The sequence below is a fragment of the Neodiprion pinetum genome, chromosome 3 (genome assembly GCF_021155775.2).
Source record: "Neodiprion pinetum isolate iyNeoPine1 chromosome 3, iyNeoPine1.2, whole genome shotgun sequence".
Classification (NCBI taxonomy): domain Eukaryota; kingdom Metazoa; phylum Arthropoda; class Insecta; order Hymenoptera; family Diprionidae; genus Neodiprion; species Neodiprion pinetum.
In genome coordinates, this window is record NC_060234.1 from 31,958,030 (window position 1) to 31,971,413 (window position 13,384).

Genomic DNA, 13,384 nt, shown 5'->3' on the forward strand with positions numbered 1-13,384 from the left:
GGAGAACAAAGAGGCTGTGAAGAGTGCAGGCGAAGACACGAGGGCACCCCTATAAGACTCCTTGGTCGTGGAATCGATAATTTATAGGCGGAGGGGAGAAGGGGGCGATGGCATCTTCGTGAACGGAAAAGCTTAATGTTTTCGGTTAGACTTTCTTTCCGCGAAAATGCAGTGCATATCGGTGGATGCTTGGATCCATGAATTTCAGGGAATGATGACGACCATGATGAGTTAATATATTCGGCAAATTCATGTGTGCAGCTGCACTATTACAATGCAATTATGCATTTTGAACTTTGTGCGAAGCGAGCAAATAAATGGAAATAATTATCGATGTACTTGCGGTAGTCGATTCCAACGAGATTTTGACGACGTTACTTTTTCGTTCAAAACTGATTGTTTATCAACGCTCATATATCATGGGGCTGAAAGAATTAGAATTACCTTATCATTATCGTAGAGTAACAGCAACGCAATCGTTATTACCGCCAACCAGTGGAATCGTTCGTTGGTCAGCACTGACGTCCACGAGTCCAAGGTTCGTACGGATCTGGCACAACTTGCGAAACTGCGTCTTTTAACGCCGCGAAATGTCCATCATTTAATTTAATTTTTTCTTTGTAAGAGGCTTGTCTGCACCACAAAATACCGATATAGGGTAAGAATTCCGCAGGTAAAAAGTCACGAGATTCAAAAATTGTGTAAGTATGAAAAATTCCTCACCTAGATACGTATTACTAGTATGCCATACCGAATAAGAATGTACATACGGTTTTTGTTGCTTACTTTTGTTTATTTACGTACAATGATCTTTGGAAGTTGATTTTATTCAAGGAACAGTTAGCGGAGGAAATCCAGCGTTAAATGTTGAGTACGTGCGAATCGTATATATTGAAATAAAATATCGTTGCACGTGCCTTTATAATTGTATGTATACATATACGTAACGCATATGACCAATCGAACATTTAAGCAGAACCGTGATTTGAAGTACTTGATAATGCCAGGGTACCCCATTGTATTTCAGGGTGATTAATTGATCACGTCCACAATAAGCAGAGGACGACAAAAAATTTATGAATGGCCTTCGCTGTGCAAGGAATAGGTAAACAAAAAATAAAATAATAGGATCAGCGATCCGACACGCACCTACGCATAAATACACATATTAAAGAGGGCCGTGAACTGTAAATTTGGATGGGAATATCTGCCAATTATCAGTAAACGATCCGTCATTCAAATATTAATTTGTTCCTAATTTTTACCTGTCACATCGCGTGCCGAGAGCCTAACGTTTGAACAGTTTGCAGCCTCCAAGACTTCCTGTTCTTGAGGCATCAGGACTACATCGTCGCGTTTACTCACGGTCAGCAGTCTGGGCTCTCGACTTTTTTGTTAACTTCTCGGTACTTGTTCAGAAAACTGTTAACTACCGAGATAATTTATCAAAATCGAACCTCAAGTCGGTAGAACGTCCAAAGAAGAAAATTGCAAATCCTATTTTCTTTCTGCTTCTCTCGGTTACGTCAAAAAATGTATAACTTATTTGGGAATCACAAGAAACTATTACGAGAATTCCTTGTAATTATTGAATTTTTTTTTACACAACATAGTCGTGTGCAAAAATGAATACCATATACTGTAAAGGCACGGTTTCCAAAGAACTGAGAAAATCCAAAATACGTATTCAAATTTGCATCTGTCCAAAATTGCCGACAAACGACAATTCAACCCCGGATACAAATTTCCAAGAATACGTAAAAAGGTCTCCATGATTATACTTCAATGTATCTTATACCACAGGTTCGTTAAACCTGATCTTAAAACGAAAACTGAAACGTTCTCCCAATCACATAAATATCTTGTTTCAAGGTTAATCAAGTTTGTCAAATTACAATCTGATAAGTCCTGAAACTCTCGAAAGTGCCCAGGACAACATGAACCCAGAATTCGATGTTAGACGGGCAAGCAGAGGATCCGCAACAAAACTGGATCCCTCACAAGGCTACGCCCTTGCTACTCGTCCTCGATGCGCTCGAAGTTCGAATCTCACAGCAGGAAGGGGCGGGTTGGGGGGGGGGGGGGGGGTCTCGGTAAAAGAGAGGGATGTTCTGGTGGGGGAAACACGTCCCGTGACGTCACGTCAAGCTACGGGGGGTTAAGTAATCGCCGTGAATGCGATAGGGGTTGCAGCCACGGCGATGGTGGGGGGGGGGCCTAGGGAAGCACTGGTGGTGGGGATACACCTCCCAACTGTGGTGGGGGTCGGCCCTAGATACGGGGGTAACTTGGTCGCCGGCGGGGCTGGAGGAGGGGAACCGGGGTCGACGACCGACCTAGACTCCGAATCAGGGGTGGGCAATGCAGGAAACACCCCGTAGCTCCGTCGGCCCCGAGAGCACGTAAGAACGCGAGGCTAGAGGCGTACTACTCGAGCTATTACAGTCAGGACGAGAGGAGCTTTTCCTAGGATATGCAACGTCCCGAAAATTTTACCTTATTTTTCATTTCGATAATCCATTTTTTCTATTTAGAAGATACGCGTTACGCGCGATAGTTTCGGACGAAACGGTTTGTTTCAATCCTTTATTTCTATCTTCACTTTTTAAGCACTTCAGGAACTAGAGATCGATGATATCGATTTTTTCTTTCTTGTCACATCACTGACGTGTTTAATAATCGATTCGTTTTCCATGTCTCTTAGCCACATGCATATATGGTTTTAGGTTGTGAATTAAAGACATTGTCACTGATTGAATAAAAATTTGATGTCAAATTGACTGGGGAACTTTTCTCGGCCTCGGATCGACTTCTATATCAAATCGGTGCCCCTAGAGTTTTTGAAAAAGTTAAGAAATATGTATTATAGGACCGTTACAACGATTTTCTGTTGGATCGATTATATCGTTAGATTTTTTACCGTCTATAATCTGTTGAAATTTTTAGAGATGAAGAATTCGATAACGTAACTTTACAACCCATAAAAAATCGGTAATCTGTAAAATTTTACCTTTTCACGAAAAGTGTCAATTTTTCAATTTTTTATACCATTTGTTTAATCCAACGAATCATTCAATGCCAAAGAATATAATTATCTGGTTAAACAAAGTTTCTCTACTTCATCGATGTTCGCGCATGATGCTACTTTAATTATAACCTACCCACGACTTTTTCGATTTCCTTACCGAGTAGGCACTGCGTTGCAGGTGCAAGAGTTTTCACGGATTAATCATACACAAAAAACAGACTAGTTGCACAAGGCTCGTTTAAATATCGTTAATTCCGAAGCGTGGGCGACTGTTGGCCTAAGCTTAGTTTTGTACATTGACAACGACTTCGCTATCGAATTAGGCCAGTCAATTATCGTTGCGAGCTCTACGGCGGCGTAACACTGCACCTTACGTAATTCTAGTGCAGTAGGTAGCGCCGGAGGCGAACGATAATAGAACGATACCAACTAAAAGATTAGATCCGCTATACTCCACGCCACAGAGTTCAGAATAGCTCATGGAGTGCTCGTTTTTCCAAACGCTTTGTTCCGCGATTAGAAATTTCTCTACGCATTGCGCGAATTTATCGACGTGTAGTTTACAGACTCATCCAAAATAGTCCGTTCGATCTATGACTACGGCATCGACTAGTGTGATACGAAAATTTTCGAAAAATCCAAAGCAAATATACTCGTCCTACGAAAGTTCGATTGGGTTTGGTAATTTCGACGAAAGTTCCATTCCACGTTAGCATCTATACCATACACCTACGATATTATGCAAATTATGGAAAATGGTGGAAAAACTTTGAGCATCGGAAATATATCTTATCCCAAGGATCGGACTGCATAGAAAATCGTAAACGGAGGGCTTTCTTTCAGGTGTATACCGAGGCCACATCAACTACCTACAAAGACGAAACGGAAATGCGGAAAGTGGCGGCGGAAAATATCGGCGAAAAACATTTGACTCGGGTCTCGGAGGCTGCAGGTGGAAAGAGAAGAGAGGAGAAGATAAGAGGAGAGGAGAGGAGAGGAGAGGTTTCTCGTCGCCATGGTTGGCACGTCGCCGGGCCGACGCTTCTGGCGTCACAACGTCACTGTCCGGTGGCGGCACGAAAAGGAGGAAGAGCAGCGTCACCGGAGCACCACGTGGCACGTATTGATCCTCGGGGTGTTCCGCGTCTCTCCCTCCCCCTCGCCCCTTCTCTCTCTCTCTCTCTCTCTCTCTCTCTTTCTCTCTCGTTCCCTCCGACGAGCTTCGAGGTTCTCTCTCGCCTCAGAGGGTAGCAGCCCACTGCCCCCGGCGAGCGGTCGTTCACCCCAGCAGCAAAGGCTGCACCAACACATCCTCGCGGGGATTCCGCGCACGCAAACACAGGCGCCTCCTCTCCTGGAAAGGCGCAGAGCGGAGGGCCACCAGCTCTCTCGATATAGGACAACGTCCGTACGGTTGCTCGACGTTGTGTGGGTGCATCGGTGAACGTGTACGGCTGTTGTATACCTGCGTTTGTCGGCGCACATTTATACACGATTCGGTGTGTATTCACCCTGCTCGAGAGTACGTGTCTAGGCGCGGTGCCTTTACACACGAATGTCACATGCGGAAATACGCCTTGGTATAGGTGTATGTGTGTATTATACGCCGAACGAGTATGCGGGGAGAACTCGATTTAAAGATTTCACCCGAAAGTGCGATACCAGGATGATAATGCTACGTCGGTAGTCATCTATGATAAACGGCAAATGTACAGACTCACAATCACCTTAAGATTGTTTTCTGAACAACCATTGCATATTTCTAAGGTTATTGAGAATGAAAGTGTAAGTGATACAAATCAAATTTCAGGCTTTCTGATACTTGATCTAGTTTTTAGATCATCAGGACGTCGCTATAGTTATCCAGAAATAAACAAACCATCATTTTTCAAGTTAATGAAGCCCCGTTGAGATTGGAATTTGGTCTGACTTTATTCGTTTTCACTCTTCGAAAAAAAGCGAGTTGACATGAGAAAGAGTAATGAAACAACTTTGGTCTTTTTGCTCTGCGACGGAGATAGAAAGATGGCAGAGAGAACGGAAAGATGGAAAATAATAAAAAGTTTTCTCCATTTTTAGGAGGGTTGTTTCTATCGACCTAAGATGGGCTATGAGTGGAACGTACAATTTGTCATTTCAATTTTGTTTCTACCCCAACTGTAAATCGTGTTGTAATTTACATGTATTCACACTTTCTATTCTATCGAATATGGATTTGAAATTCAATCGGCGAAACAAACCAACAAATTAATGCAAATATACACAATATCTACGCTTTTAGTTCCTTGGAGTCTTCCGACGCGCAATTGAATAACCATAAAATCAAACGGCTCGTGCAGTGGATACAATTACTATGGCTAGTGGAATGACTAATAATGACAGCTTGAACCATTCGTTATCGAATTTCGATTAAACGAAATTCTCAGCATTTATCAGTTCCGATGTGATTCTGCGTTTCTTTCATGCAAAACGAATGAGATTCCTGTAGCAATTTATAAAATATTATACTCGAACATAACACGGATTGAATTTGAAACGCTGATGGAGGTGCAACATAGACGCAAACATCGCCGCGAGTGCAATACAAAAATCTGATTCCACAATTCGCTAATCAGTGATCTACTAATCACTTTAATTATACAGTAACCTGACTCAATATTATCGTTGCTATACAATTAAAACTCGATATGTTCTGTTAAATCATAAATCATTCGCTGTTCAACGCGAGTAACGTGATATTATACGTTAGAAGGTTATATTATTGATCAAAAGTATGTCAGGGGATCGGTGATCGATAATCGGGCATATCGATATTGATTTTATATTCATCACCCACATCTCGCGGCTGCATCCGACCGCCGAATAATGACTACGAAGAGGCACGCAGGCACGCGCACGTTGCGTGAAGTTTAGAGAATCGAGTGATAAAAGAATGGAATAATAATAATGAAATTTAAAATAAAAGACCGCGAACACTAATTCGGAGAAGCGAAGTGTTAACGAAGTAATCGCATCGAGGCGACAGGCCGGTTACACACGATCACATTTCCTTCTTTTTTCTAACCCGAGGGACCACGCTGCTCTAAAAAGCTATCAAAATTGACGTGAAATATTTGTATTTGCGCAACTAGCTTCGTATAGCCGACGAAGAAACCGAAAAAGGGTATACAACACGTATACAATATGGCAAACGAGTGGAGCGCATTATACGAAGTAGCTGTCGCGGTATGCGTGACAGACACGAGAAAAGACGCCTCGAGAGGATCAGTCGTTGGATTAGAAAGTGAGTTTTTTTATGCGTTATCCTTACGGTCGCCTCACCCTCCGCAAAAGGTTAAGGTCATCTAGGTTTCGATCGCCTCGGTAGAATATCATTGCCTCACTATACCTTGTAAAAGTTTACCTCTGCGTGCGTGCGTGCAGGCGTTTGCTTTTAACAAACGCTCATTCCTCGCGCTTAACGTGCGCAATATATTTAACATGTAAATGTCATGTACGTGTGTAAGTCCGTCGCTGCGATAGAGGCGCAAATTTTTTGGCCCCAAGGAATTAATTGCACAGCCTACACTCAACCGTGACGACCTTGCGGACCTCGGTCTAAATGTGCGTAGTTTCGAAGAGGAATTGGTGGTTAGAAATCACCTTGAATAAAGTCCTGAGATCCAGGGACCAGAGATACTTCCGACACGCAGATATTGGCACTGGCCAAGAAATTTTAGAAATATATTCCTGTACACTTAATCTGCATAGATTCTCGCGGTTATACATACGTACCGCGATTGATATTCAACTTTATCCAAGAGATACGGATCGCTGTTGCTAGGATAATCGAAATATATGTACCTGTGTATATATATACATAGAGAGAGAGAGAGAGACAGAGAGACAGAGAGAGAAACTTGTTTAAAAAGCCGAGGTTCACGAGTTGCTAAAAAAAAAGTGACAAAAAAATCTAATAACAAATAAATAAAAATGCTTGTCGTTTTCTCCCAACTAGAAACATCCAAACCGTGCAGAAAGCGATGTTACGTTGCGTAATCGACGAACTTTATTTCGCCGCGGGGCATTCGTTGCAACATTGTAAAACACACAGGAGTTACCGCGTCGCGGCGTCGTCTCGAACGTGGATCAAAGTTCAAATGCCATATTTATTAATTCACGATAGCCAATTCGAAAGACCCGTTACGTTATGCTGCTGATTTTTTCTACGAATACAAAGGTGATACACACCAGAGCAAAAGGATGTCTTTTCAACTGTCGACGTCAGCATGCCGAGTGTGCCCTTGAGATGCCAATTTTACGATCAACCGAAAGGAGCACGATAAATTTTTCGTTGAATTGACATTTTGACTGTACAATGGAAAAAATAAGTAAATAAAAAATGTATGAAACAAGAAATTTGTTAGATTATGCCTGCAGTTCGCCCAACTTCGCTATCAATCCAATATGAAATATAATTCAAAGCGCAATGTCTATAGGAAAACACCAGTCTTTTACGCTCAGTCTGATACGGATTTGAATCTGCATAATGAATTTAAGATTATTTTCAATTCATACGATTAATTCTTTCAGCATTCATCCGGTGAATTACTTCGGACAAGGCGACAGTAAAAAAAGTGAACTGCAAGGCGATCTTGTCATTATGAGCTATCAAATGTAGAAAAAACAAACACAAAATGATCTCTGTGTTTTATAAAAGCAACTACTCTACTTGTTGTTGAGGGATCAAAAAATCAAGGTGAATAAATTGCCACCTACATGTAATTCAGAATTATATACGTATACGTATACCGATGCATAATGTGTGTGAAGCAGGTTATAAATATTGGATCGAACAAATCAATCCTTGGTAATTCAAAGGCGTCGGGTTATCGTTTTTCAAATCAAAAACCACAATTTTTTCTCATCATTTCACACCCCGCGATTAATCATCCTCATGCAAAGAGCAATGCTATTGAATTTGAGAAGGGTGAAAATTTCAGTTACGGAACTCTCCATCGTGTGAGCGGAATTAATAATTTATTAAGGTCTACGGTGAGGGTGTAACTATATCCTGACTTTGCACAGTCCAGCTAAGACTGTGAAGATACACAAAAAACATTTCATCGCCGTTCGTACTAGGTACATGCAGTTGATACTGCTCGATCTTGTTCGAACGATAAATATACCAGAGACATGACACCGGTTGGTCACCAAATCAATCAATCCTTGAAAAGACTTTCCTTAAATTAGTAGAACGTGTACACCGAATCACCCTCGACACCCTACATTATATACGTGTGTATATATATATATATATATATATATATATATATACACACGCCGCGTACAGCGCGGGTTAATGTTACACACCTCCCCTCGTACAATTAGGCCACACCTAACGCAGCCTACATTCGAGTACATTCACCCCTGCCGAGGTTATCGGTTCCTTTCGGAGTTTTCCGGAAGCTCGCACCGGCGCAATACATGGAGCACACGTGCCAGCCACGTGGAGACAAATTGAGAGAGATTCGCGGCGGTGGCGAGCGCAGCAATTCTGGTGTAAAATAGTAAAACGAGGGTGATAAAAGAGAAAAACCGACGAAAGAAAGAGGGGAAAAAGTACCTCGATTTCGAAGGGGTGACTATCGATCAAGGGCAAGGACAGGAGCATGCGTAGACGACGTAGTAGTACGACTATGGATGGAAGGAAGGATAGGATGTACGTCCATCCTTTGTACCCACCCCCTGCATGGTATAATTATATCCGAGCGACTTCGCCGCACCTGGTGAAATTGTTGCAATTTTATTTTATCTTCCCCTCTTCTCTTCGCTCGCGAACAAAAAGTGAGCGGTATGGTTGCGTGCATAAAGGCATCGGTACCCAGAAAGTCTAATGTCACGGCCTTTCTAAGTTCTAGCCATGAGAAAATCGCAGAATTTTTACCAGTCAGTCGATTACGGGGAAAAATGAATCGCGAAAACATTACAACGTCTATTCTGCGAATTCACAAACAATTCAAATTTACTTTGATCAAAACAATGGACTCGGTAAATGTGGTCGGAGTAGATTCTATCAGCTTTTAATATATCATCACGTTTCAATGAGATTCCTAATACTGGAAGATTGAGAGGTACAGCTGTTAGAATTTGTATTTTTCTCATACTGTACTAAATTGATTGACTGACGACGCACGAAAAATATTTCAAACACAGTCGATTCAAGCTTATTTGATACGTTTTGACTCTCAACTTGAAATTGGTATACGTAATAATATCATACGAGAATTTTTTTCTGCGAGTGATGTATTCAGATGACATTCAGGATAAAAGGAAAATCAGCGTAGTTCTGCGTCATTATTTCGGAAAAAATTCAGTATTAGTACAATGACAAAACCTTGTGTTCTATACATAAAACGACTGACGTCATGTGACACCGTGATTAGCAGTTCAAACAGGTTGTTTTGGAACGCAATGACAGATCGCGAGTAAGTGAAATGTTATGAAAAAACTCATTTACGTCCTTCATTTCTCATTTCTCATTTTCACTTGAAACAACGTCCACAATATTGACTTGCAACCGTCAAAAAAGAATAATATCATTTGACGAAACGAAGAATGTATTCTAACAGCTATAGTCTATTCGAACGAAGAACACCTTGCAATCGGATGATCTGCTGGACATATGCCGCAACTGTTCAAGTCGCCTTACAATTAGCCATGCTTCGACAGTTTCAGCGGGTAATTTCAGCTCTTCGTTGTGTCGAAACGATCCCCCGTTTCGAACGTCAAAGTATTTTTAAGTAAACATTGATCCCCGTAAGAAATCGACCCGCAGCGAATTTGAATCGTTTAGCAGTACATCTTACGAGGTTGCACGATATATAGGTGCAATCGGGGTTTCGTGACGGTGTAATACATGCGCAAGGCACACAGGTTTCCACGAGGCTGCGGCGCTCTTTCACGGTGCTGTTCTAGTTTTTTGTTATTCCAAGCCAGCTGTCTGGTTTTGAAAGTAAGTTCAATTACGTAAAAGGCAATCGTGTGGGTCAATGAATCGTGTTCGCTTCCATCCCGATTGCACGAATGTTCGCGAGTGATATTCGACGGTGACCGACACGATTTCTAAGTTACGACGAGGGTAATATTTCGAAATAAAGTCAGAGAGGGGGAAGGAAGGATCTCCAGGATCCCACGAGTACCCAAAGCTCGAGAGGCAGCAGTGTGTCGGTAGCCACCGCAAGCCGGTCCGATAATTGGGTAGAGCGGTTCAAGTTTGGACAACCCTGCAACGAATGTTGGTTGGTATCGAGCGGCAATGCCAAGGGCAAGGGCGCCCTCTCCCCCCATTCCACTGGTCGTTCCTCGCGTACACTTCCTACAAACCGCCTCCCCGGTCGACAGAACCCCTTGGCGCACGCACGGAGGCGTTTACCGGTTCCACGCACTTTCACGCGTGACGGACACACGCGCATGTGCTGCGCGTACACGAATTAATGCCCGTACGCGATCCAGATCAACCCTCTCGGACGGAACTCCAGGTAATTTCTGGTCGCGTCTATCGTGAACATTGCAGATGCTTGTCAAAGTAACCGTCGTACAGCTGTTTTCTGACATTTCGAGGAGTTGTTATTAGATACCCTGTCAGAGGTTACTGGTTAGGATGGATCTACGCATGCGCAGTACGAATTTCTCCCCTGTAGATGGCGTTGATTCAAACGTTCAACCAATCGGTTCTCAGACTCGGTGCCTGGAATATTTGAATGTTACGAACGTTGAAGAACATTGCACAGTGTCACGAAGGAAAATGTGAGATGCGCAGGATCGGTAGGTAGTAATCTAGTTTGGTTAAATTTTATGAGAGTTGATTTTTGTATCCATAAGAAGTTCATTCTGTGGGGGTGACAGTATATGCGAAGACCAAGTTCCGGAATGGAATTGAATGGAAAGGATTCTAACTAAATCCTTTGAAAATTTGATATAAGAACACGGTAACAATCGCGGTGGGTCTCATTGTGAGCCACGCATTTCCTCCGCACTAATGAACTCAATATCAAAGACATAAACGACGGTCAGAAGAATGTCAGACGGATACAGTGACTGCCCATCTAGTTCATCTAGATTCAAGGGACCAACAGACAATGAAACAAAGCGATCCTAGTCAATACCAAGAGGGAATAGAATTATCAACGTCCCCGAGGTTAATTATCTTCGAGTCCATAAGTCTGGCGTCATCGGTTCGACGATGTTCACGTGTACCAAGTGCCCTTCTAACAAGTCTCTGCGAAACTACCGCACTCGTAAGATGCTTCTTCTTCTCTCAATTATTCCTGAGTTATTCTATGGACACCCAGACGATTTACGTAACGGGTGAAACATCATTGTTAGTGGAAGCCTGACGCTGACGGTACGACGAGTAGGTACGTTCACCCCGATTGCACTGACGCTGACGTCAAAGCTTTCCCCGCGAGGAGAACCGGACGACTCTCAACCGTGACTCGATAATTCGATAAAAGAGTGAAAGGGAATTAGTAAAGCAGTCGGAATGGAAGCAAAGAAAGAGAGAAAGGCGGGTAAAAATCTCACGCCGATCGCTGCGGGGAATACAATTCCGCTTGTTTTTAACGCAATGCCCAGGTTCGAACGTACATGCACGCCTCGAGGGGTATGGCCATCGAAGCAATGGGGCAGACCACTCTCCGGATGTTCGGAAAGTGAGGCTATGACCGGAAGTAACAGCAGAAGAGTCAAATTTCTCAACGGGGAGTCTCGTTACGCGGTGAAATAAACCTAGTTAAATTTCCGTTTCTAGCTGCCGCTTTTTCGCTTTTTCATTGCTGGACATTAATTTCTGTTCCTGGTAATAAAATCTTTAGTAATTTTCACGCAAAAAGCGTAGTAAAAGTAAACCCCTGCTCGTACATAGTGTTTATTACAACTCTAGAGTCGGAAACCAATGAGAAAATTGACTCTAGAATCAGGAAGTGAATTTGAGAGTCACTGTTCCAAGAGAAAGTCGCGACCGGCACGTTTCGCGCACTGCGGTAGGTATGTTGGTGTACGTATTATAATGTAGGTTTATTTTTTGTTGGTAAGGCATGACAGGTACTAACAGAAATGGAAGACATGCGGCTACATAGAAACACGTCTAGAAGGCTTTGGTTACAGTGTATCGCTCAATTCAAACGGTGTGAACAACTTCTCTTGAGTGTTAATCACCGTTACCTATATTAATAGTATCTACATAACTTTATTCATACAAATAAACATACGAATGCGTGTAGAGATGTTACTTTGGGTGTAAAAAAATTACGGAAAATTTTTACCTTTCTGCGTAACGATCTTTAAGCAAGAAATAATGATTTCGAATAATACCGATAATAAGTAGACGACATAGGGAAACATGTTTGAAAGTGCTTCTGAATCTATGGGGAATACTGTGCATCTTGCGTAAGGTCGATTAGCAGCATTATTGAGCAATATTTTCTCTCTTCTTTTCTCTATGAGAAACATAGCGCATGCCTTCCGAGCAAGAAGAGTAACTAGACAAGCCAGTATTCTCACATCAAAGAGTCTGCCGTCTAGTTGAAGTGAACCTGACGTCATTCGCGTTTCATAGACCTACGCAATTTTTATTGCACCCAAGTATACATATAAGTCATATCTATTTTATTTTCTGGTTCTTCTTTCCACCCACCAGAAAAGTATCCTCCTTATCTGCGATCATAAATTTTGTTGAAAATTTAGGCTGACAATCAGCTAAGCAACGCATAGCGTGATAAAGGACGATTAGATATTACAAAACATCGCGTTGTGCTCGATGTTTTCTAATTACACGGTATCAAGTACGAGGGCCAAGAACTCGAAAGGCGATGTAGCGAAATTTTTTATCAGGGGATGGCCAGTCTCGGTTGCTAAAATTTCCACGATGTGACAGTATGATCTTATAAGTTATTGACTGAAAAAACTGACCAATGGATGGAATTTTCGTGATTAGCATGTACGCGATAAACGGTGGAGAGCCCCAGGTGCGTGCATTAGATAAGCATTCCTACGAATTGTTTCACTCGCTCGTCGTCAACTGCAGAATAAAAGGGAGGCGGGTGTACCGGTGCGCCGTGGGTGTGTCCTACAGGAGGACACGAGGTAAGTCAGTAATGACCTCGTATGCGTGTCACGCATTCAAGACTCACGCACGGCCGGTTGGTTGGGGAATGCATTGTCCGAAGCGAAAGTGACACAGCGGCTGTCACGTTTTATGCCTATTCTTTGACGTAGCTTATCTTATTCCGTATATTGTTTTTTACCGTTAACGTCTATGATCCCAACATAACGCATGGGTATGTCAAACTTACGAAAAGGGTTCTTTTCTTATAC

The 13,384-nt window shown here is 42.4% G+C and overlaps 1 protein-coding gene across 3 annotated transcripts in view; it reads right to left on the bottom strand.

Annotated features, from left to right (window-relative positions):
• The window catches only part of Hr4 (Hormone receptor 4), a 113,327-nt gene that overhangs the window by 43,857 nt on the left and 56,086 nt on the right, over nt 1-13,384 (bottom strand). The gene's annotated exons all lie outside the window — the stretch shown is intronic.